Genomic DNA, 27,523 nt, shown 5'->3' with positions numbered 1-27,523 from the left:
TTAGATGAAATTTTTTTTCACTCACGAAAATTATTAGTAAACTGATAATATATTTCTACTGTGATTTGACTAGTACTTCTGGAAACCTTGCTCTAGAGACCAAACAGAACTTTTTCAAGCCACTCAGGCCTCTAGTAAGTGGGGCAGTGGTCTCACACTAGGCAATAAAATTCATATCCCTTCTAAAGACAATAACAAACATCCATGCCCATGGCAGGATTCAAACCTGCAACAGTATTCGTGGTCCTCTTCATCATGCCTCCTTCTCCCTCACTGGTAAAACACACAGTGTAATGGAAGGAGGGTTTCTTACTTAACAAAAAAAAAAAAAATCTCACTGTATAAAGTGCCATAATACTATATAAAACTGAAATGTGAATATTCTCAATTATCCCCAATTTGAGTTATTCCACACACACTTTTCCTCATTAACTAAAACATTGGCTAGTCATATAAACTGTTTACTCTCAGTGTATATTTTATATGATATGTCTTTTGTTTTAGTTATTGTTATTTTTATGAATGTGTTGAGTTATTTTTGTTAAATTCAACTGTAAAACCTGCTTTCTCCATAGGTCACTATTCTGTAAAAAGTATACTGTAGACATATAATATCTCTGAGGACACAATGATAACTAAATAAATTGCAGTGGTATTATGTAGGGAGAATAACATATACTGCAAATAATTTTACAAAAGTTCAGGCTCTTTTTTTTTTTTTTTTTTTTGAACAGTTAGTCAGGAAGGATAACAATTAAAATTTACTCTTTCTTCACTGATTATGATTTTATGTTATCCTGAATGCTTTTTTTTAAACAGGTTTTTGATACAGTACTCAGTGATTCTCATCTTAAAATCTCATAATTAGTTTAAATGGTTTATAATTCTTTTGTAAGTATGTTAGGTGCAAGCTAGTGGCAAAGTTATGCTATATCAGAATGTAGCACTAAAAAGCAGATCATCTATTTTATTAGAGAGGCTTAAATTCACATTGAAATATTTAAAAAAATCATACATCATATATTGGTGAAACATTTTTTTGATACTTTAAATAGATATACTAGTTTGGTTAAGTTCTATGAACTGTTTTCATGTTTCATTTAGAAACTTGACTAAATTATACTTAACTATTTAAAAAGAAATTAACTTCTGTGCTCATTCCTATTTGCATAGTGCCTTTCCTTTTATTGGTGATTTTCATTTTAAATTTGTTTAAAATGAAAATTCGGCTTATTTAACGTTTCTTGCAGGTATTAAGAAGGTCACTTAAAAATTATATCATCTGCATAGAGCCTCTGTACTTTAGTTGGTAGTGACACTGCCCTTTGATTAGAGACTTAGCTTAAATATCTCTTTCTAGGTTGCCAAGAATTTTTATAAAAGTTTTTTCAACTGAAAAAACTCTTCCAAATAGCATACTTGGCAGACAGGATTATTACTCTGGGAAGGTGATTAATCTTGATGAGTCACTGAGCCTAACGTAAGAGGAAGATAATATTAAGATATCATCCTCATACAATAAAGAACAGAGTTAAATATTGTGTAGAAAGTTTTTTTTTTAAACCTTGGATATACTATATGTTAAAGATACCAAGCAATTTTAACATTGCTTGGTATTTTTAACACAGAATTAAATATTTTCTATTTTGATATTTGTTTTAATGTTGCTTTTCTTAAGAATTTCCAGTTAATAGCCAGTGTCTGCCTGTTCATCTTCAGTGATATCATGGCAGTGAAAGAAGAAAAGTATGAAACTTTGAATTTTCACCTTTTATCCTGATTCTCTGTTCTCTGACAATATGCAACAGGATCTTGTTTAACTCGGCATTGTCCCAGCAGCAGAAGTCTTGATTATGTTGTACATAGTTCAGGTCTTATTTTAGCCAGTATGGAATACAGTTTAGTTGAGTAAGCCTAGATTGTAGTTTTTTTAATTATAGGATATATCAGGGTTTATTCCTACTTATCTATCTTTTTCTGCCTCTGAAAGTACTTTGGAAAAAAAATAAAATAAAATAAATAAAATATCAAGCCAGTATACTATTGATCTTTATGTAAATTGACTTGGGATTTTATTTATTTATTTTGTTTATTTTGTATCTATAAGATCAAGTTCATTTTCATCATCATCAGATACTGAGATTAAGTGTGCATTATTACTAGCTTCCTATTGATAATTTGCATCCACATTAACTTGCTTAAAGATTAGATTAAGATTAGGGCATGACATAATGAATCTCAATTAAAGAGCTATAAAATCATAAAAAAATGACTCAAGAAATAAAGGATAATCTACAATTAGAAGGCACCCTCCCCAAAAGAATGGAGCAATCACTACATCCAGCTTCTAAACAATAATAATCAAATTGAAAAAACAAGTAATAAGTCAAGAGACAAATGAAAAACTAATACAGTTTAATGATCTAAAGAAAATATTGGAAAAACTAAAAAATAGAAAAGCTACAGGAGAAGATGGAATAAATTCAGAACTATACAAATACAGCTCTGAACCATTTCAATTATGGTTAATTAAATCCCTAAACAGAATATGGGAAGAAGGGAACATCCCACAAAAATGGAAGGCAGCAATAGTCATAAACATATTCAAAAAAAAGAAAACAGAAAGGATTGCGGAAACAACAGAGGAATATCCCTATTAAATGCATGCTATAAAATATCCCCAGATATGATTAAAAGTAAATTAACACCATGGATTGAGGAAATTATCGGAGAAGAACAAATGCAGTTTTAGGAAAGGAAGATCCTGCACAGATCCCACATTTACACTCAAACAAATTATAGAAAAAAGAATAGAATTTAACCTGCCAACATATATGGCCTTCCTGGATTATGAGAAAGAATACAATCAAAATTAATTAATATACTATGTGAATTGAAAGCTCCATTTCAAACCACCAAAGCAATAGCAAATATAATGGAAGAAAGCTATATTAAAATTAATAATTAATTTAGTTATATATAAATATTAATTAATTAAAAATTAATTAATAGAGGTCTCATTCAAAGAAGTAAAGTATCACAAATACTCTTCAATATATATATATATTCATTTTTAATATTAACTGACTTAAAACCTGAGAATTATAACAAAATGGGATTTATTTGAAAACACAACATGTTGCGTCGAGATTGACTTCATCAGGCGTTAAGAACATAGAAAAATATTAAAAGACACTGAAAATAACATTGAGACACTCTAAAGCTATACAGTTATGAAGTCATAATATTCGACTGTGAATTACAGTTATTAGGAACTTGAGCTATAGTCTGAGTTAAAGTTCTATTTTTGTACACTTGTGCGTGTGTGGAACTACGCGATCTCCAGTATCTGATAGTAGAGCTGAAAGAGTCAGGCAAATTATAGCTGAGATTATTGTTCATATGAAGCGGGTCTATATATATATATATCACCTTACATTTTTTATATATATATATATTTATTTTTTTTCTAAATAGAGTTGAATGACTTAAACTTAGAGTTAGGTAAAAAAGGGGGTTTAATAGTAAAACATGACTAGTTTCGGCTTATAACAGCCTTCATCAGGTGACATTATAAAATAAAAGAAAAAACACTAAACACTGAAGGTTAAAAAAAACTATGAACAACATAGAGTCTCTATACATAATTAGCATGAAAACATTGTAGTTGTATTTAAAACTGTTTCTTTCGTTTGTTGCATTGTTGGGAGAGTGCATGCTTACAGCATCACGTTAACGACAGTACATGATTACAGCTGAATGACTATCTGGGAGGTTGTAGCTCAAGTTATTATTTAGATGTTCAGGGTTGAGGATGATTTCCCTAGATTCTACAATTTTTCTCTCCAATTCATCATGGCAACGAAAGATGTTAGTAGATCTGTCCCAACGACTGTATGACTTGGATTTTCATCAGCCGAGAAAAGGATATGGCTTGATAAGGCACTGTCTCACTGTCTCTTGAACACATGAGGTACATTGCTTGTAAGCAATGTACCTCGTGTTCCTCCATACGTAATTCAATAGATTTGTCCGTCTGGCCAAAATAAGGAATATCACAATCACACCATATTTTGTACATACCAGGATATTTAAGATGATGACAAGGTTTTGGGTGGCTTATTAAGGAGCGGATTTTTGGAAGTTGAGTGAACAAAGTTCTGATATTGTATTTTCTTAGAACCTTGGCTAATTTTTGTGAAACTGAACTTATGTAAAGAATAGATATATTGTCTTTAAATGTATTTATTTCTTCTGTGTGATGACTAAGAGGATTAAGAAGGAATTTTTCAATAATTCTTTCAGAATATGCATTAAGTACGAAAGTATTGAGATAGTTGATTTCTTTTTGAAGTTCATTTAGGTCATCAAGAAGAGAGAGGGCTCTATGTTCCAAGGTAGAAATTATTCCAAGTTTTTGGGGAGGGAAGTGATGGGACTGACTATGAAGATATCTGCATCTAGAAAAGGCAGGGAACTATCTTCAAGCTCTGCTGTGAACTTTATACTTGGATGTCGACTATTGAGATGTTCCAGGAAATCCATTAGGGAATCATGGACATGATTCCCTAATGAGGAAATTCCTCCAAATGAGGAAAATGTCATCCACATAACATTTCCAAACTTTAGGTGTTAAAGCAAAGGAAGAGATAGCTTGCTTCAAAATCCTTCAAGTAAATATTTGCAAGAACAAGGGATAAAGGATTACCCATTGCCAGACCATGATTTTGCTTGTATACAGTATCTTGGAATCTAAAGTAACCAGACTTGATGCAATGGGTAAGTAAGGCCAACATTTTTTTAGATAACTTGTCTTTAAGTAATGTTATGACTTCGTCTGTTGGGATATTAGTGAACAAGGAAATTATGTCGAAGCTAGCCATGATTTCATCTTCATTAACTGTCACATCCTTAATGTATGAAACAAAGTCCACTGTGTTATTGATAAAGGATGAAGACTTGCCTGAAAAACATTTGAGGTATTTTGCAAGATGTTTAGAAAATTTGTACGTCAGAGAATCAATAACTTCCACAATGGGACGTAGTGTGATGTTTTCCTTATGGATTTTTGGAATTCCATATATGCATAGAATAAAAGGATGGAGAGAGCGTAGAGACAGGCAAATGTTTCGAGACAGTTCAGTGGTAGTTTTTAGTAAGTTGTTGGTACAGTTTTGAGTTGAGGATAACTGTTGCATTGCCTTTGTCTGCAGGAAGAAGAAATATATCTCTGTGATTTTTTAAACTCTTAATTGTTTGCGTTCTGTCAAAGTAATGTTATCTGCAGGTGATTTTGCATTATTGATAATGCAAAAAATGGATTTGCATTATTGATAAAGATGGATTCAATACACAGAAGTTTTGCATCTTGTGAAGGGAGGAATGAAGTAGCTTTTTCTATTTTGGTAAGGAGTGATTCTTTTGGGATAAATTTTGGAGAAGGAAAAAATTTAGACCTCTATTAAGGATGCTTTTTTCTTCATCTGAAAGTATGTGAGAAGATTTGTTAATTACGACTTTGTCAAAGTTGTTGTGGAGTTTTGAGAAGTTCCTATTATTTTGTACTCTTTTTAATGTTTCAAATTTTCTGATAAGATTTACTTTGTTATCATATTGTATTTGGGCTGCTTGAGATTCACAGTTCATAATAAAGATATGCCAACTCTCATTATCTAAAGATTCTTCTAGTATTTGAGCTAAAGTTCTTTTTTTGGCAAACAAAAAGAACAAAAGGAGTGGGCCCAATGAACCAGTGTTTTAATAGTTCCTGCCTTTTGACTGGGATGGTGATTTTTTGTTCTACAGACGATCTTTTACAGAAAGAAATACGATATATAACTTCTTCCTTTCTATCTAATGGCTATAAGAATTGCTTCATTAAAAGAACTTTGAGTAGATTTAATATGTCTCCCTCTTCAAACACAGAGGAAATAACGCGCATTACCATCCCTTATATACAAGGCATCAGTGAACGTATAGCAAAAATTTTAAAACCACTGAATATTTTTGTTGCCTTTCGACCGTTTAGAAAAATCTCCACCTTTCTCGCTTCTCCAAAGGACAAGCTTCCACATCTTAATCATCCAGGTGTCTACCAGATTCCGTGCTCTTGTGGATTATGTTATTTCGGACAAACGGGAAGATCTGCCTCCATTCGGCTAGAAGAACACCAATCTTATATTGAATACTTTAAACCTGAAAAGTCTGGACTTGCAGAACATGCCATCTTCACTAGACACAGAGTTCTTCACAAAAGTCAGTTTCTCATGGAACGCCTTTATAAAGAAGCATGGGAAACTCTACTTCATTCTCCTAACTTAAACAGATCCAACGGCTTACGTCTATCCCCTTTATGGGAGATAGTACTTTACAAATCAGCTAATCTTTCCTAACTTTTTATTGTATTAATTTTTTTTTTTTTTTTTTTTTTTTTAGGAAAGTTATTGACCTTTTTAGTTATCTTACACCAGCTACTTAGGTGGCGCTTTTTGGAATTGTCAGTTAGTGTTTAATTTTTGTGCCTAATTGTACTGAAGATGCCTCTGACACACAGGCGAAAATTATACTATTAAATAATATTTCTACGTGAGTTTTTCCGTTATTTATTATGTATAGTTATGTCTACTCACAGTTTACCTCTTTTAAAACTTATTGTTAGATTTAATTGTGTAATTTTAGTATATTATTGTAGTTTTATTAGTGTAGTTAGTGTACTAAAGTGTTTTATAACATAATCTATGTCGGGAAGTCGCTGCTAGAGGGATTCGTAATGTGTAGTGTTCGTTAAAGCTCCAGATAAAATAAGCATTATTTTCAGTTATCGTTGATAAATTTACTTTAATGTTGTGTAGTTTTGTTTTGCCTTGCGTATCTTAGTGTGTTTTTGGTGTTTATAATTTATAATTTGTTAAAATACATTACTAGTAATGGCTCCAGTACGAAGGAAAATGGCGGCCAGTAATGATGGTTCGCCATCTTCTTTCAAGAACGGTAATGTAAAGGAGATGATTCAGTGTACTATCTGCGAAATGTATGCTTTGCAGAGTGCGGTCAGAGTGTGGTTAGATGATAATAAAGGAGTGAATGTGTGTAGAAAATGTAGGGAGAATGAGGAATTGAAGTGTATTTCGGATCGCGAGTGTGATATTTTTGTCAAACTTCAGAATGAAGAAAATAGGGATATGACAAGAAACGGCGAGGTAGTACCAGAAAATTGTGAAAGTGTGAATGATAGTATTAATGGTTTTACAGAGAATAAAAAAGATGAGATAGATGCAATGAGTGAGATCGCGTTGTTCAATGGTGCGATACAAAGCGCAAAACAGCAGCTAGAGTGTATGAGCAAAAGTCAACTGAATGAACCAACCAATAATAAAAAGTATGACAGGAAAAATAGGCGTATGAGTGTGAACATGAACAAAATGAAGGATAGAATGCTGTATGGAAACTCGTTTGTACGAGGTGTGTTAGTAGAGGATTTGACAAAATCGTACCAACCTGGTGCGACCATAAAGGATGTAACTGAGTCTATTAGAGAGCAAAAGGAAAGGGTGAAAGAAATGATTGTTGTGGCAGGTACGAATGATTTGAAAGGAGATAAAAGGGAAATGATAGAAGACCTGAATGAATTGTTTGAGGTAGCAAAAGAAAAGAGTGAGAGAGTTAGAATGATTAGTCTTTTGCCACGGTATGACAGTGAAATGTTTAAAAGGAGGGCCATAATTACGAATGACTTTATGCGTGGGTTATGTATGACGAGTGGTGTGGAATTTGTGGATGTGTGGAGTGATTTCGATGGGCGAAAGGATCTATATAAGATGGATGGCTTGCATTTGAATGGTTATGGTATAAGGAGACTTGAAAAAGTGTTGCTGAATGTAATGGATGTGCAAATTCAGGGAAACTAGATTTATTATGGCGGGGGGGGAGGTAGATATACAGTCCTTAGGGAGGCAGTTGAATGTATGAATGAATATAATATGCCCAAGCGAATAAGGACAACAAATCAGAGTGGGATAGTTAATATAAGGCATCAAGGTAGGATTGGGGCTAATGGGGGTCTTAAATTCATGTATACATTAATGCTAGGAGTACTAGGAACAAGAAGGAAGAGATTTTGACCATGGTTGGCACTTCCAGACCACAGGTTATTGGTATTAGTGAATTATGGCTGACTGTAGATGATATAGCTAGTGGGATTGAATGTGATGGGTATAGTGTGTTCAGGAATGACAGGGAGAATAAAATGGGGGAGGAGTATTGTTGATGATAGCTGATGACTGCAGCCAAGGGGAATAGAAGTTCAATTGAAGGATAGAGAAAAGAGCACATTTGAGGCCATTTGGTGTGAGATTGTGGCTAGCAGAACTAAATATACAATTGGGTGCTGCTATAGACCAGGTGATGGAAAAGATGGTGGAGATAGTATGCATAAGCAAATAGAAGAAATGAGTGGAAAGAAGGTAATTATTATGGGAGATTTTAACTATGGTAGCATTGATTGGAGGAAGGAGAGGACACATGGGAGGAAGGAATTGGATTTTATGCGGTTATTAAGGGATAACTATCTGTGACAGCATGTAATGGAAAATACTAGAGGTCAGAGAGTGCTTGACCTAGTAATTACATCTGAGGATTTGGCTGTAACAAATATGACCACATTGCCACCAATTGGTGAGAGTGATCATAGGGTCTTGACTTGGGAGGTGGCTAAAGGTGTGGAATTTTCAATTAAGACAGGATACATGTGGAATTATCGGGCTGGAAAGTATGACAACCTTAGGAGTTTGATTGGTTCAATGCCATGGCATGTACAACTGCAAGGACTAGAAGTTGATAGTGCATGGGAGGCAGTTAAGAAGTGTTTGCATGAAGCAATGGCTGACTGTATACCTAGAGTCCGAATAATAAATCAAGTAGGGGTTAAATGGATGAATAACACCATTAAGCTTGAGCTGCAAAAAAAAGTAACAACTATGGAGGGAATTTAAGGAGAAAGGTGACTGGCAGGCACATGAACGGTATAAAGCGCAGGCCAGAAGGGTAATGAGTGTGGTAAGAAAAGCAAAAAAAGATTATGAAAGAACATTGGCCATGCAGGCTAAAGAGAATCCTAAACAGTTTTTTAGATGTGTAGCAAGTAAAAGGAAAAATGGACATGGCAGAATGATTTTAAAGAATGCCAATGGTAGGGAGGTAACTGAGTCAGTTGATATAGTTGAGTTACTGAGTGAGCACTTTGCAAGTATGTATCATCCAGGTGGTGACATTGCAGAAACGAATAAACCAGTAAATTATATGGGAATTGTGGTGAATGAAGTGGAGGTGAGTAGTCTATTGCATAACCTCAATGTCAATACATCCATGGGATTGGATGGTATACCAGCTCGTGTCGTACGAGAAGCAGCTAAAGAATTGTCAGTACCCTTGACCATTTTGTTTAATTTGAGTCTCGGGTCTGGGTTAGTCCCGAGGGGAAGGAAAGAGGGGAAAATAGTTCCACTGCATAAAGGAGGTTCCAAGACTGCTGTTTTAAATTACCGACCGATTAGCATATCAGGAATCATTGTCAAGGTCTTAGAGAAATTAGTCAAGAAAAGAATACAGGACTGGATAGATGAAAATGGGATATTGTATGGGGGACAACATGGTTTTGTGAAGGGTAGATCATTCCTCAGTAACTTGCTCACATTTATAACACAGTGACGGCTGAACTGGATAGGGGTAATGGGTTTACAGTGATACTACTGGACCTTGCCAAGGCCTTTGACAGATTACCACATGGAACCCTAATCAGTAAACTGGAGCAGATGGGGATAGATATACGGTTGGTGAGATGGATAGGAGGGTGGTTGAAGGAGAGATACCAGAGAGTGGTTTATTCAGGAGTGGAGTCAAAAAGACGGCTTGTGACTAGTGGAGTGCCGCAGGGCTCTGTTCTTGGACCACTGCTTTTCAATTTGTTCATCAATGATATAGGAAAGGATTTGAGAGGAAGTGTTCACTTGTTTGCTGATGATGCAAAGTTGGGTAGAGCAATTGTGAGTGCACAGGATGTCAAAATTTTACAGGATGATTTGGATATTTTGGAAGGCTGGGCTAGGAAAAATGGATGTCAATTTAATGTGGCAAAGTGTAAGGTTATGCACTTTGGGGTGAAAAGAATAGCAGCAGTATATCGCATTGGTGGAACCATACTCCAGGAGATTGATGAGGCCAGCGATTTGGGAGTGTTGGTGGATAGGGAATTGAAGTTTAGGGCGCACATTGCAAAAGTGACTAAATCAGCCCATCAAATCACTTGGCTTCTGAAAAATACTTTAACATGCAGAGACAAACAAGTTTTTGTTCCTCTGTATCGAGCCTTGATAAGACCCCATCTGGACTACTGTGCCCAGTTATGGGCACCAGGGTTTCTTTGTGATGGGGAGGAAGTGGAGAGGATCCAGAGACGAGTGACCAAGATGATAGAAGGTCTGTGGAATGAACCTTATGAGAATAGGTTGAAGATTTGTGGGTTGCAGAGATTGGACGATAGGCGAAGGAGGGGTGATATGATTGAGACATTCAAATTACTGAAGGGTTTCTATAAGATTGATCCAGAAGATATTTTTGAAAATAAGACTGGTGGTGGGAGGACTAGAGGCCATGCATGGAAGCTGGGCAAGAGCGTGGTTGACAAGGGTGTTAGAGCTAGGTTTTTTACTTGGAGAGTGGTGAATGAGTGGAATAAGCTTCCAGAGTCTGTTGTGGTTGCTACGACTGTGAATGAGTTCAAGGCGAGGTATGATAGATACTGTATGAATGTCGAATAGTTGTTCTTGACATGATGTTAGGGCCTCCCTCGATGAGTCTGTCGACTCCTTGGAGTTTCCCGGAACAATAATAATAATAATAACATAAAAGGGAGTGCATATGACTTTGAAAAGATTAAACAATCTTCATTATATAAGACGCACCCCATTTTTAAGGTAAAAAAGTGTTTCTTATACACCAGAAAATACGGTGTGTGTGTGTGTGTTATTTACAGAGTAATTGACATGTTAAATTTATTAACTGACTTAAACACCAAGAAAATATACAAGAGATTTAATAAGATTTCACTAGTAGTTTAATTGGAAATGCTGACTTCATCAGATGAATACAGTACCATGGAGAAAACAACATCTTAAAAGTACTTTAGACAAAACAGAGTTTAGAACAAGTAGTAGTTGTGTTTGAAATTGAGTCTGAGCGTTAGTTCTAGCATGAAGCACTGCACGTGTGAATGATATTGTTAAATTGTGAATGAAACTATGTTGTATAATTTATTTTTTTTCATTCACATTTAACATTGCTTATTATATATTAATCATAATTTGTATAAGAATTATTTATTGTTCCTTAATTAAGAATTACTATTTAAATAATTATTCTAAATTTAACCTACTATTAATTTATTAAATAATAATATGTGTAGAAATTTATGATAACTAAAATATATATGTAAAGTAACGAAAAGTGTTATTATAAATAATTGTATACGTAATGAAAGAGCTGATTAAGTAGTTTAAATATTCTGTTTATTCTTATTTGTGAAAACGTTATGTAATCACTTATGTAGTAGTAGAGCATTGTATTACATTAGCGAAATGTTTGCGTTCATGCGTTGTCATGGAGACGCATGAAATAAACAAGCACGAGTCAAAGAGTGCGTGACCTTGGAACCAAAAAGGAGAAAGGAGGCAATAAGAATTTTAATGAGAGAAAAGGGAAGAGTTTTGCACAGCCTGAAGGAAAGTAGGATATAAGCAAGGAAGTGAAAGAAAAATTATAAATTCTTTAGGGCAGAAGTTCAAGAGAATAGTGTTTAGAAATGAGCAGAAAACGTAGTGAAACTTATACTCAGCTGCAAGTGAAATCAACTGTTGTTATAGAGGAAAAATTGATGTCGTAATCGGATAAATAAAGAACTGGACATTTAATGGGAAATTCTGATTAGTTCCAGTTAATCTTGTATTACGTCTTAATTCTGTGCTGCCCTGAGAAGAATTATAATGAATTTATCTAGTTGCAGAAAAGTAAACAAGGAAGGATATCAGTACCTTATTGCTGTTGTTTAGAGTAGTGAAGCGCGATTAACAGTAGTTCAGTTAAAGCGTTGAAGAATTTTATTTAATGTGTTCCGCTAGCTCAAATAAGTTAATTCATAAGTGTGCTCGCAATAAATTGATGCATTGAAGATTGTATCTGGTAAGAGTAGTCATACATGTTTATTTATTCTAACATTAACTATAGCGTATCTTCGAAGTTCAAGGTCCGAAATAAGATTGCTTGGAATATTGTCTACCTCGATTAGTGCCTGCTGTGAATTTAAACATTAAGTACAACTGATAGATGTGTGCAGACTGATCATACGAGAAGTTTTATTTTATTAACTTGAGTTAAGAAAACTTGTAATTTTGAAGCTGTGAATTGCATGTTAAAGTTGAGAACATTGAATTGGAATCAGTGACTTAGCAAGTTGTATTAAGTTATTTGTATTGTTTCATTTAAAAGTAGAATTCTTGTATTTGTTATATATCATATATTAAATGTTTTATTTTGTTAATCCAAATATTGTGTTTGCCTGAACTCCCTTTTATTGCACCGTTCACAAAAAAATTCGAATCTTGCGGGTGCCCCAAGTAGAATAATAAATATTTCGGCCTAATGAGAAGACTGCTAACTTAATTAAGAATTAATCCTACTGTTTTATATAGACTAATCTAAAAATAGGGTGGCGCAGTATAATTATAAATTTCCCTACTTTTGGATCGGTGATCAATTCGCAATTAGTTGTTTTATTTATAAGAGTGACTTGAAACAAGATAGTAAATTAGAACACAACATGAAAATAGAACGTCACGACAATATCATGAGTGCACCAAAACTAAATTACAGTGCTATGTGAATCAGGCAGACTGTAACTGAGATTGCTGTTTAGATGGGTGGGGTCAAGAGCTATTTGTTTGGATTTCAAGATACGTCTTTCTAATTCATTGGAGCATTTATGGATGTTTGAAGTTGTATATATATATATATTTTTTTTTTTTAGGAGAGTAACCATTATTTAAGAAAGTCGTTTTGAGGTAACTAAGTTCTTGTTGAAGTTCCGTTTCTTCTGACAACAAGGATCTCGCCCGATGGGCTAGTGTGGAAATAATTTCTAATTTCTGAGGGCTTTCTTAAATAATGGTTACTCCTAAAAATATCTATAATCATCTTAGTGTACGTAATCAACATAGTAATGAAGATAACTCAAACCCAACAGCCTACATCTTCTTACCGTATATAAGTTCTCTTTCTCTTAAACTAGCGAAAATCCTGCTGAAATTTAATGTTAAAACATATTTCTCCACCTTTCCAAAACTCCAATCTTACCTCAGTCAACCTAAAGTAAAACACAACCTTCTTCAGTTCCCAGGAGTATACAAAATCATTTGCAGCTGTGGCAAACCATATTATCGCCAGACAGAAAAGTTTATCTCTCTCTCCGCCTAGAAGAACACCAACGTCACATTTCTTATAACAGAGTCCGTGCTAGTACCCTATCCAGCCACATTTTATTCCCGGCCAGTACCAATGTTGAAGGACGACAACATCAAATAGACTGGAACTCAATTTCAAACATCCTAAAATGTTCCAATGAATTAGAAAGATATATCTTGGAATCGAAACAAATAGCGCTCTCGACCCTGCCCATCTAAACAGCAATCTCAGTTACAGCCTACCGATTCAGATAGCACTGTAATCCAGTTTAGGCGCACTCATGATATCATTCACACCACAGTGCTTCATGCTAGAACTAACATTCAGACTCAATTTCAAACACAACTACTACTTGTTCTAAACTCTCTTTTGTCTAAAGTACAATATATTTTTAAAATGTTGTTTTCTCCATGGTACTGTATTCATCTGATGATGCATTTCCAATTAAACTAGTAGCGAAATCTTATTAAATCTCTTGTATTTTTTCTCAGTGTTTAAGTCTGTTAATAATTTTAAACGTGTGTGTGTGTGTGTGGAAAAAATTTCAAGAGAGTGAGGAATTAAAATAGGAAATAAAAAATTTACAAGCCTTTTGTATGCTAATGATCAAGTTATTTTTGAAAATGAAGACCAATTACAGAAAAATCTACACTTATTGAACAAAACAATAGAACTGTATGACATGAAAATCTCAATAAATAAAATGAAATTAATAGCATTTCAAGTAAAGAAATTAAAAGATGCAAACTAGTCATCCACAACAAACCAATAGAACAAGTGAACACATTTAAATATCTAGGAAATTACAAAAGTTCCAATGGAGAAATTGACATTGCATATAAAAAGCAAAAATTCCTAGCAATCATTGGAATTTTGAACAGACACTTAAGTAAATAGATGTCTAGAACAACCTAAATAAAACTATATAAAACAATAGCAAAATTAATTCTGAAATATGACAATTAAACATAGACTTGGGGGAGAACGAGATAAAAGACAAGTGGAAGCTGCAGAAATGAGATTCCTAAGACCACTCGCAGGATATAAAAGAGTAGACAAGATAAGAAATAAGAAAACAGTTATCCATAATTAACATAACAGAAGACATCACAAACTATAGAAAGAACTGGAAAAACCATGTGGAAAGAATGAATAAGGACAGATGGCCAAATATTGCCTAGAAATATAAACCAAAGGGACACTGATCAAGAGGAAGATCCAGGAGGAGATGGGCAGATTTTTTTAAGCCCTTGAAAACATTACAGGCAAACAGTTGCCTAATACGGGAAGCCAAGAAGATTAACTTGCTATTTATCAGATCTTTAAATGACCTCACCACCACTGATTATCTATACTCACACATTATTGAATATTAACAATCTCAAGTTTCTTTCTTTCGGATATCTTCATTTTAATATGACTGAAATTAATGCCATCTGTTCACTTTCCTAACTCTTCTCAGAATTCTCATGTCTTTGGTTTTCTGGTCTCTGATCAAATGTTTTATTTCTAACCAACCTCTCAGATCCATAAGTTAAAGTTAATCTAATCACTGCCTTTTGTACTGCTAGCTTAATATTTTGACTTATTTCTCTCTTATTCCATAGATTATTCTTTGCAACCTGGTTGGCCAAGTGGTTAGTGTACATGCTTTCCAACCAACAGGTCACGCATTTAGATCTCGCTGTGGCCATGGATGTTTGTGATTGTGTATAGGTCTCACATGAATTTCATCACCTGGTGTGAGGCCACACCACCACCACCCTGCTTATTGTAGCAATGAAGTGGCTTGAAAAAGTTCAGTGTTTGGTCTCTAGAGCAGGATTTCTAGACTGTGTAAAAATAAAAAATCACAAAAATATATATAAAATTGATCGCCTTCTTTCAAGCTTTCCACATGTTAGCAGCTGCCTGTTCTCAGATGCCACTCTGTATGATTTCCTCCAGTCCTCATCCCATAAGCCTCTGTAGTTTATCACTCTCACAATGGTATCTTTCCATGTAATCACTTGATCTTCCTCTTTTTCTTCTTCCATGGGGTGACCAGTTCATAATTCTCAATGGCCATCATTCTTCTGTCTTTCTCTGGATGTGTCCATACCACTTCATAGCACATGCCTTTATCCTCTGCATAACAGGCTTTCATCTTTGTTCAAATATGTGCATTTCTCAGACCATTCATGCAGGTCAGCTCTCATACTTCATCTGAAATAAATTATTTCCACAACTTACACTTTTTTCCTCCGGCTGTTGGTGAGTGTCCAACACACACATCCATAGGCCATTATGCTATATTCAAATGATACAGCATCTTCTTAGTTTTCCTTGAGACCTTATGATTCCATAAAATACCATTCATGGTTCTAATACATGCTCACTGGCCAGTACATGCTTCACACTGGCCAGACTTGTGCATCGTGAAGCGAAGATATTTGAAGGCAACCACAAATTTTATAGTTCCTATCTCTAACTCAAGATCCATTGCACTGTCACGTTCAACTACTAGGTACTTGGTTTTTAACAAATTAACTTTCATGCCCCAACTCGATAAAAATGGGGGGGGGAATCCCTAGCCCACCCATGGTACAAACGTACTATAGGCTTACTAATAATCTTTTGCAGGTGGGAACCACACACACACAATAATAATAATATTATTATTAATAATAGTGTGTGTGTGTGTGTGTATTTCAAAAATCTTTAATGACTATTACCGAGAGATAAAAAGATGACATGGTATATTTAAAAAGATACTACTAGTTAACAAGTTTCGTTGAATAGATCAACATCTTCCGGTATCACAATCAAAGAAATATATAAAGAATTACAGAGACTTAAAATTGTAATAACAAAACAAGTACAAAAAGACAGTAGCGTGTTTGAAAACAAAATGCGAGCTTGAGTTCCAAACAAACATATACTATGTGCTGTCGTGAGTGCGCCTATACTGAACAGAGGCAATGTGTGCATCAAAGAGATTGAAACTTAGGCTGCTGTTGATATGAGAAGAATCTAGAGAAATTTCTCTAGATTCGACAATCTTTCTTTCGAGCTCATCATAGCACACATACAGGGTGTTCGGGATAAATTTGACATATTTATAATTAATTATATTTTTCCATAAGTTACATGTATTAACACACACTTCTCTTCATTTAAAAGTTTGGACCCTTCTTCATTCATATACAAGATGTCAGAAAGGATGGATAGCTGGAACCCACCTGAATCATGGAAGAGAATAACTTGTATCATGATGATTCGTGCCCGCCATCAAAATAAGGATATTACGACTGCTGCCCAATGCTCCCTGAATACAGTAAAAACAATCAGGAATGAACTAGAGACTTGCAATGGTGACTACGAGGATGTAGCAAGAAGAAAGATCCCTAGCAGACGATCTGATTGCGTTCGTACAGCAGAATTCCTCGCAAATCTGCAGGAACAGGTGTTGAAGAACCCTGGCATTGGAATTCGGGCTTTGTTCGTGGAGTTGCTAACTGTAGTCAAGCCCTGGATAACAAGGGAAGCCAATGGTAGGCCGTATGTATGGCAGCAGGATTCGGCCCCTTGCCACACCTCTGGGAAAAGTCAAAAATGGTTGTCTGAAAATTTCTACGACTTCACCAGTCCAAATGTTTGGCCTCCAAACTCCCCAGACCTTAACCCCATGGATTATTTTGTATGGGGCGCAGTTGAAAAAGACACCAATCGCACTTCCAGTAATACAAAAGCCCAGTTAATGGATAAAATTAAAACAGTTTTTGCGGCCCTTCCCAGGGAGACTGTAGCATCAGCTTGTTCGAGGTTCCGAAGCAGAATTGAAGCTGTGATCGATGCTAATGGTGGTTATTTTGAGTAAATCTTGTTGATAGTATTGTAATTAACTCTGCCTGTAATGTTTTTTTGTCAATTCATTAAATTTAATAGATACAAAGAAGATTTTCTTTTTCCTTACGAAACTGTCAAATTTATCCCGAACACCCTGTAGATGTTAGAAGTTTGAGTCCAGTTCACAATGTGTTGGCGGCCTTCATCTGAGTTAACTGAAAAGAGAACGTGGCTAGAGAGAGCGCTGGCTCTAGTCCTGTTATAGGAGATATCGCTACGGTGTTCTTCCAAACGTAGAAGGATGGATTTAGCAGTCTGGCCATAGTATGGCCCACAGTCACATAAAATCTTGTACACTCCAGGAAACTGAGTTGGAAGATGTTTCTCTTTAGGTTTACTAAGTATTGAACGAAGTTTTGGTTGCGTAGTGAAGCAAGTTCTGAATCTTGAGAATTTTTGCCAGTTTTGATGAAAGAGAGCTGATATAAAGCAAAGAGATGAAGGCTCTGGGGGAAGAGGTATCTTCAGAAGTAGTTCAGTAACTGGGGGAAAGAAATTTGTCAATTTTCTTAGGAGAGAAACCATTATTAATAAAAGTTTTTTTAAGAAAAAGGAGTTCATTTTCAATTTCTGTTTCTTCTGTAAGTAAAGATTTGGCTCGGTGAGCTAAGGTGGAAATAATACCAAGCCAAGTTTTTGTGGGGGATAGTGATGGGATGAAGCATGAAGGTATCTATCAGTATGATTGCATTTTTTACTTAACATTTCAACAGAAATATTAAGTAAAAAGATTATTCTTTTTACTTAACATTTAGAAAATTAAGATTAGAAAATTAAGATTATTCTTTTAATCATTATTTATATATAAGCAGTACATACAATTAATTCTTTCTTGGATAAAAATTGGTGTAGAGTTGTCTGATGGAATTTTTTCTTTCTTTTTTCTTCATATAAAACTCGGTAGCAACGGATGGAATTTTCAATTTCCTGACAAACTTTCATTGATCGCTCGAAAGAAAAATAATCTTGAACGGCGATCCATTAGGATCGCCGTTCAAGATTATTTTTCTTTAAAATTTTCAGCAATTCTAAACATTTCGTCCATTTCTTTGAGGGTAAATTCCTTCAGTGCCACATCAATTTGTTCGTCATTATCATCGATTTGAGCATCATAAGCACGTTCTCTCTCGAGGTTAATTAGGTCTTCATCATCCAGCTCCTTATCATGTGACTGACACAGGTCCTGAACATCACCTTTTTCAATTTCTTTTAGTCCTAGATCGAAGCCAAGCTTAGTTATGTCATTGATAACATGGGTTACTTCATTTTCAAATCCTTTAAAATCATTTGCACAATGAGGAATAATCTTTTGCCACATCGCTCTCAGGTTGCTAGACGTTACTTCACTCCATGCTTCCTTGACATTCTCAATGCAATTTTTGATATTGAATGCCTTCCAAAATTCTGTCAAAGTCATAGCTTCATTTGCTTGTGAAAAAGTTCTTCATAGGTAATATGCCCTAAAGGATGTGATTGGCTGGATGATGGAAGTGGTATTAGGTGATAAATAAATAACTTTTACATTTTCGCACAAATCATTCAGTGCTGTTGGATGACTAGGTGCATTATTTAATATCAACAAGATTTTAAAATCAAGATTTAATGACTTGCAGTAGCTTTCAGCTTCAGGACAAAAACAGTTTTTAAACCAATCCTCAAAAAATAATTTTTGTCATCCAGGCTTTTCTATTGAATCTCCAATGAATAGGGAGAAAATTTTTATCTAAACTTCTAAGCGGGCGAGGATTTTGTGAACGATAAATGAAGAGAGGCTTCATCTTGTAATCTCCAGAAACATTGCCACATAGTAAAAGTATTACACGCTCCTTCGAAACCTTGGAGCCAGGCTGTGATTTTTCATTTTTTGCTAAAAATGTTTTAGTGGTTTTTTTTTCATAATAAGCCTGTTTTATCAGCATTATATATCTGATCATCGGTATAATTTCCTTCTTCAATGATCTGTTGCCATTCACCAGGAAAACTAACTGCTGCTTTTTCATCAGCACTTGTAATTTCACCTTGTACACGAACACTATGAATGCTTGATCACTTTTTGAACCGACCAAACCACCCTGAACTTGCAGAGAAAGTTTCTTCCACTACTGATGCCGAATCATTTTCGCTTTTTGATTGTTTTCTTTTTAAAGTTTCAAACAAATTCAGTGCTTTTGTTTTTATAGTCATTTGACTAAGAGGAATTCTTCTTTGGTTACAATCTTCTATCCACACTGACAATAGCGTTTCCATTTCAATCATAAGATGACTTCTGTTTCTCGTAGTTTGGGACCCAGATGAGGTCAATGCACTTTGTCCTAGTTGCTTATAGTTGGCAGCATGATCTAAAATATGGCGAACAGTCGATTCATTTAGACCGTACTCTCTTGCAATTTTGGCTTTGATTATGCCTGCTTCATACTTATTTATCATATGCAACTTATCTTCTAAGCTGATCACTTTACGTTTCTTCTTGATAACTGTAGACTTGATATCATCCATGTTTCTTTTAGCATTCGTTGTAGGGGTAAATAAGAAGAGAAATAAATATCCACATGTACTTCAGGCAAGGGTGGACAGTTATTGGTGAGTGCTAAGCAGGTGCCGTCGGATAAAAACGAAGCGCTACAAGAGAGCGATACCTGGAGAGTGGCGACTCGAACTGGTTGCATATGTAACCTAATATGGGCTACATCTCGTGGCCGCGATAATTCAAATTTGTAGTGCAATAATTGGAATTTTGGTATCAAATTATAAATCGCAATAATCGAGGTATTCCTGTATATAAAAATATAGTTAAAATATATAATAAGTTAAGAATATATAATAAGACATACTAACATTTTACTGAACAAAAAATCATTTATTCAGATATATCACAATAGCAAAGTATATATTTAAATTTTCTAAAAGAGCTAAAACATTTAAATTTCCTTACAGTGTCATCTAAAATAGCTGGGGGGAAACAAAACTGATGAGTCATTTACAAGCTGTGGTTTGGCTTAGCTCTCTCCTTTTGTCAGTAAACCTGAAACCAATCATTTACAAGCGATTTCCTCAGAGTGGTAACCTAAAGCCCTAATTAAATGGCATGACGTTCCAAATAAGCAACGAAAACCTTGCTAAAATTCTCCATTTGGTTTTTTTTTTTTTTTTTAAGATTTGTCCCAAATAAATGGCTGTCCAATAAACTGACCTAATTAACTGGATTGTACTGTATCATTTATCAACAGTGATATACCATACTTTTTTTGTTAATGATACACTTCATCGATGTTATGAATCCTTATTTAAGCAAAATGCACCTCCCATATAATCTCAAATTATACTACTTACCAAACAGAAACTCAACAGCATGATTAAGAAGGTGACACTTCAAGTTTCTGTGTCATCTCTGACTGGGTGCAGTTAAAAGCTATGCTGTACTGTATGAAGATGCTCTCCAAACATTTTTCCAACATTACAAAACTAATTGTGAGAAAAAAAATAAAAAAAAACGATCTGAAAGGGATGATGGATGGATTCTGAATGTTATACATCATCACCATGATAAACCTTCAGAGAATATCCATGGTGGTGAGCAGGTTGCAATGGTTTTCACTGAGATTGCACAAAATGCATGTGTTATCATGTGTACATGCATAAGTACTATCGATTAGGAATCATACAAAAAAGAACAAATAAAAGATATGGACTAAAGAAAAAATGAAACTCCCGGTGTACATTTTAAAAAAAAAAAAAAAAATTCAATCTCATTTCCTCAAAAATGACGTTTTTTCGGGAGGTGGCTGAAAATAAATTATTACTAGTAGTATTATTGTTATGTGACACCTCCAGGGAGTCCAAAGATTCATCGATGGAGTGTACCAACAGCATCGAACGACTGATCCACTCAACTACTAACTGTGCTCAAACTTGCTCTACTTTTTGTGTGATCCATTAGTAGCAGAGGCTCTACCAATCGACCAACCTTTGCTTTCCTGCCATTTTTCTTTCCAACCCAGATTACCAGGTTAGTCACTGACTGTTACAAAATGGGTTTTCCTTTGGATGCTCCTTTCCATTTGCAAATATAAAATTAACATCAAGCACTGTTAGAACAGTCACATACACTGGAAAAGTTAAAGTATATTTTTTAATGCTAAACCCACCCATGAAAAGTAAAAGGTAATCATCTATTCACTGGGCATCCACAAATGCTATCTAGAAACCAAACACTACACTTTTTTCCAAGTCACACCAACTACGAAAAGCATAAATACTGACACTTTTGTTCAGTGCCTAGCTTAATTTAAAATAGTGGAAATGAAGCCATTTCCACCATTACGTATTATTTTTTGTGTACCCCTGAAAGGCAATAACAATTTCCTTAAATTAGCCAATTCCTACTTTTGCATACTATGCAATTCTATGGGAGAAAATTTTTTAATACCAATCCCACCAATGAAGGCTTCGGTGCTCTGAAGTAATACATTTTCACACTTTTGTTTTCTGGTAGGCAAGGTGTCACTGAAAGTAAGTTATCACTGACATCTTGCTGATGAATGTTATTAAGTGAGCAATATAATGAGTAATCAGCACTGTGGCCAGTTTGATACACATCACATGGGATTAATCATCCACTTGTAACTTAGCTTGTGTATGTTCAAAGCAATATCTAAATAGCTATTTTCTCATCATTTTAATTTTTCTAAATTTTTAAACACGTGAATATATAAACAATGTTTGAGGGATGGATTCTTAGTATCATGTAATAGATAATCATAATTCATAAGATAAACCACCCTCAAGGTGTGTACAGTGATAAAACATGATCAAATTACATCACCACTAATCTCCTCTCAGTAATTTTCTTCCAAATTAACTTGTCAGCACTCCATTATTGTCAGATCTTATATTTCTGTTTTCTAGAGCACTCCAACTGTACCAATCTACCTATATCTTGGTTTTCTTCTTGGTCTTTTCTGCCATCTTGCATCAGCTCCAGTTCTACTAACATTTCCTCTCCCATTCTGTTTAAATGAGTGTTCCATCTTATATTAGCTCTTCTCATGCATTCTTGAATGCCAACAATGTCATGTCCTTCCAAATATCTTCATTTTTAATATGATTCCGCCACTGCCATTGGTTTGATCCTCTGATTTTTCTCCGAAATTTCATCTCTCATGAACAATTTTCCTCTGAATTAATCTATGATTATATGAATTATTTACATGAAAACACAAGGCAAAGGTAATATTTATTTGATTGGACGGCCATATATTTCAGTCTGATTACAGGCCATCTTTGGTGGCAATGACATTTGATTACAAGGTAGAATGCAAGCAATGGATTTATTTGAAATAAAAAGAGTCGTGATGTTATATTTCCAGCAGTATTATAACTGAGGAAAAGGTTAATTATAGCTGTAAAAAAAATTATTAAAATAATTTATAATGTCATACTCTACAGATCACCCAGTAGATACAGCATCTTGTTAGCTTCTTGAGAATTTGACCTCATAAAATACCATTTGTGATTTTAATAGCAAGTTTAAAAAAAATTAATGATGTGTTCTTCTGTAATCAGACTTTGCCATATTTTTAATAAAGATAGTCAATCATTCCAATTCAAGTTTATGCAGTGAAGCAAGGCCTCAGCACTCTCCTTAAATAAATGTTCGAATTTGCATTGACGGCAATGTTGTTGCCGTATTTCAGACCAAAGAATATTGTGGAAGGTGTGTCTATTCTGTGTTGAGCCAATCCTGATTTATCAGATTTCCTGTAGTAAATATATGATTGATGTCCTTGTATTCTCTTTTTTGTTGAGCATCCAGTTTGTCCAAAGTAGGATAGACAGCAGTCATAGGAACTTGGTATATACCCAGGAGAGACATTGGTGAGCATTTATCTTTTGAAGAGGGGGGGGGGGGGAAAACAAGTTAAGAGTTGTTGAAAATTTTTTACCTTGATTCTGTTATACGTTAAAGCTACCAAGAAATTATATACTTGGTTACACGTCCAAAGGGGGATGTACTTTGCATTATGGAATATATACTAAGGCAAGTGATGTGAAGTCATTAGCCTCTATGTATTCAAGTAGCTCAGATGTGAATATATTTCATATGCAAAACATTATTTTGCTTTGGTAAAGGATTAAAACGAAGTTGAGGGTTTATTGATAAAGATAAAAGTAGCCACTGAATTATATTTCTTCAGAATTCTGAAAATCATTTTTTGAAATGCCTGAAATATGTGGGATTGGAACACAGTGTACTGTTTTCTTACTGTTTAGGTTAGGTTTGTAGGAGTCAAACAGATGTGTAGATCTTTCTGAGAATCCATTTAATTTCATATATTGTTTGTTTGATATTTGAGAATTCTTCCTGTAATTGATGAGGAGTTGAACAATTAGTCTTAGCCCGTCGAATTAAGATTTTATAATTCCTGTCTTTTGAGAAGGATGGTGCGCAGATGGCCGAAGAATATAACATCCAATGAAAGTGGGATTTCAGTACACTGATGTGGTTAAATCACCTGATGGTGAGTGGATGAGAAAAAAGTCTAGAAAGGATAATTTGTTTTCTCTTTCAATTTCTAGTGAATTTGATATGAGGACAAAGCACTTATAGTAGCTAAAAACATTGGTAAAGTTTCTTTATTATAAGGCCACACAGCAAAAATGTCATCAATATACCATACCCAAAATGAAGGTTGAGGGTATATGGATGAAAAAAGGATGTCTTCTAGATTCTCTAAATAAAAATTGGCTAGAGCAGAGGAGTAGACACTGAGGCTACTTTCAGAAAGTAGCCTCAGTGTCTCCTTAAGAGAATATTCACCAACAGGTGAATATCCCTATTCACCTGTTGGTGAATAGGGATTCTATATCAAAGCTCACCATAAGATCAGTGGATTGTTGAAATCGCATATTTGCAAGTCTTGCTCATTTATAAAAAAAATATTTGGATTTCTTAGACAAATTGAGAAAGGTTCCATACAATCCATTGGTATGCCTCCCCTGTATCCCCTTGTGGCAAGTATTTATTCCTGTAGATCTGTGTTCTGTTCTGAAGGATGAAAAACCTGAGTTTCCAGGAGAAAAACCTTCTACCTCCTTATAAGAGTGACTAACTTGATTTGATTGAAAAGACTTGAAAAAGGTCCTGCATGTCATAGATTGGATTTGCATGGGTCCTTCCAACCAAAGCACTCGTCATACTAAGTGAGCTATAGAAGCTCTTTTTCATATCCACAGAACTTAAGGAAAAATCTGATCTCATCCTCTATTTGGCCTGAACCCAGCTTCTTCAACTCCTGGTTTCCTTTGTACAAATTTTCTTAACTTTCTCTCAAGTACGCTTGCATAAATTATATCTGGAACACTCAGTAGGGAAAAATTCATCCTTCTGACCAGTTGTTCTGAACTACACAGTGTAGTTACTGTGAAACTTCTATTTCCCATTCTGGTATTTAAGCATTTCTTTTTGATTATCATATACTTCAGCTGCCTCCCTGTGTTTCAAATTTTGGATAAAATTCAAGGCTAAATTTTTTTGGTCTGGTTTAGACCTCCAAATAAGCAGGCAGTAATCTCAGAGGTCTCACACTGCCGATTGGATATTGGGTACATTAACTACTCAGCTGCCCAGGCCTTGTATTATTTCTTCCCTTTCTAAGCTTTTTTTTTTCTCAGTAATCTCCAGAACATTGTCCCTTTTTTGATATTTGCCTTCTGAATTCTTACCGAAGTCCTCCCATAACTTCATTTTTATCCCGCTTAAAACTGAGTGATAATTACTTCCAATATCAAATCCCTGTATCATCTTGTATCCTAAAACTGATGATATCTCTATTTTTTTTCTGTATTCTGGCATCTATTAACAAACTTACTTGCTTAGAAGAACTTTCGACATATATTCTTCTTTTTCAGGACTGCCTCTTTTAAGTCCTTGCTAACAACTTCACCACATGCCACTGACTTTGTCATAGTTTGCCACTGAGACTCCAAGGTTTGGTTTTTGTTTGCAGATTTTTTTTTTGAATACTGTTTGTATAGTTGAGTGTATAATTCATCTGTAAATGTTGATCAACTTTAATTATTTTAAAAACTTTCTTACATATTTTTATTTTCAATTTGATATTCATTTTTATCCTGCTTAAAACTGAGTGATAATTACTTCCAATATCAAATCCCTGTATCATCTTTTATCCTAAAACTGATGATATCTCTGGCAGTGATAATACAGCAATAAGATTTTTCTTTTTCTTCTATCTTCTCTTCATGGAATTTGGGTACATATTTATGTTGAAACATGGTGTTGGTGATGACTAATCCATGTATCAAGAAATCAGCAGGTAATTATTATTACTAGCTTTGCCCTTTTCTCTAAATTTTCTCAAACCATTTCTTATGTGCCAAGATTAATTTCCTATCTAACTGTTTAGCTCTAACAAGGACTTTTTGGTCAGCTGCTTTCTCTAACAACTCAAAAAATTCTCCAAAAGAAGAATGTTTTGTGCGACCATAGGCACAAATAAGTTTTATTGTCCACTTTCTCATTGTGTAATTTGCCCACATAACTCTACTTGAAATTGTCTTTAGATCAAGAAGGTTATTTTTTTGATGCAGATGTTTCTAATAAAAGAAAGACTTTGATTTCTCTAGCCTGTATGGCTAGAGAAATTGATATTTATTTTCTGACTCAAAAGCTTTAAGCCTTTGGGTCTCCCATGATGAGTCTTCAGACTCCATGGAGGTGCCTGTAAAAAAAAAAAAAAAAAAAATCAGCTAACGCCTTTTTATTCCCGTATACGGGGAGTAGGCGAGGCCATTTAGCCCTATCTAACTTTTGGAGGCTGAGTGGGTAGTTCAATCTCCACTGGTACCCAATCAGAGACAGATGGCCCAAGGCTATCACTAATTAAGCGGTACGCAGTGAAGAGAGACGGCTGAAATGTGCCGCCATCTCGTGGTCCCTGACCCTAACACATTATATTTAATGTCTGAAATAATGTGGGTTCTACAGTCGATTTTCTTGAGTTTACAGGACGAAAAACCCGAGTTTCCGGGAGGAAAAACCTGCTTGCCCATGCCAGAGATCGACTAACTCGGGAACCGGTCGAAAAAAGGCTTAGAAAAATTTCCTCTAGTCGCCGACTAGACTCGAAACCAACCCTTCCTTCGTGTGGCCAAGCGCGGTGGTGTGCAAACGCCACATCCACTGAGCTACACAGGCTATACAGGAGGTGCCTGTATAATAATAATAATAATCAGGAAAGTAGCATGCTGGAAACTAAAACACACATAGGCAACATAGCGTGTTGAATTTGAATGTTCATGTCTCCTACTCACGAAAGGTTATTATTTTTACTATTATTATTATTACGTGACACCTCCAGTGAGCCCAAATACTTATCGAGGGAGGGCACATACTCTACAGCTCTCTGTCTCCACTGCTACTACCAAATCTATAGTACATCATTACTATGGTTGGTTAATAAATTTTTTTGATTATTTTATTTATTGAGTTTCCCATTGCCAAAATATCTTTGTGGGTCTTTTCTCACAGATCATTTTTTTTTAACTGCCATTCAGAATCTGTCTTTCTTGTTTCTTTGTTCCTATTGCAAATTATCCTATCTTATTCCGAAAAAGTTATTTGATTTTTCTGAATATAATGGAGGTAATATTTTGTAAATTGTGCAAAAGTTTTATGCATTATATCTATAAATACGATTAAGGGATTGTGCAAATAAATATATGACATGATAGAAAGTTAGGAACAATGTAAATGTTTCATGTATGCCATCACAGTAGCCTCAATTTTCCCCTCTCCCCCTTCCTTGAGGATACAGATGCTGTCCTTTTACACTAAGCAAATATAAGAAAATTACAAGAAAATATAATTTTCTTAATGTTCTTTTTGTAATCAGAAATAAGATAAAATTCTGTGAGTACTGGATATTGTGTTTTGGGGTTTCTAAACAGATATGCTAATTGCTGTGGCATGGTTCAATGGTCATTTGTAGTAGTAATGTCATTTCCTTCCTCTTCTTAAGAATGTTCAGCTTTTATGAATCAGAATTAATTGTTTGTCACACATTGAATCTCAAAGTCAATAATTGTCAACTGTGTGAAGAACAAAATT

The 27,523-nt window shown here is 34.8% G+C and overlaps 1 protein-coding gene across 2 annotated transcripts in view; it reads left to right on the top strand.

Annotated features, from left to right (window-relative positions):
* The window catches only part of LOC150107706 (ubiquitin-like modifier-activating enzyme 6), a 701,981-nt gene that overhangs the window by 589,021 nt on the left and 85,437 nt on the right, over positions 1 to 27,523 (top strand). The gene's annotated exons all lie outside the window — the stretch shown is intronic.

The sequence above is a fragment of the Typopeltis vanoorti genome, chromosome 4, assembly GCF_054136105.1.
Source record: "Typopeltis vanoorti isolate ZY-2024b chromosome 4, IOZ_Tvanoo_1.0, whole genome shotgun sequence".
Lineage (NCBI taxonomy): Eukaryota > Metazoa > Arthropoda > Arachnida > Uropygi > Thelyphonidae > Typopeltis > Typopeltis vanoorti.
The sequence above is the reverse complement of the archived record's forward strand: the minus strand, read 5'-3'. Positions and strand labels throughout refer to the sequence as shown.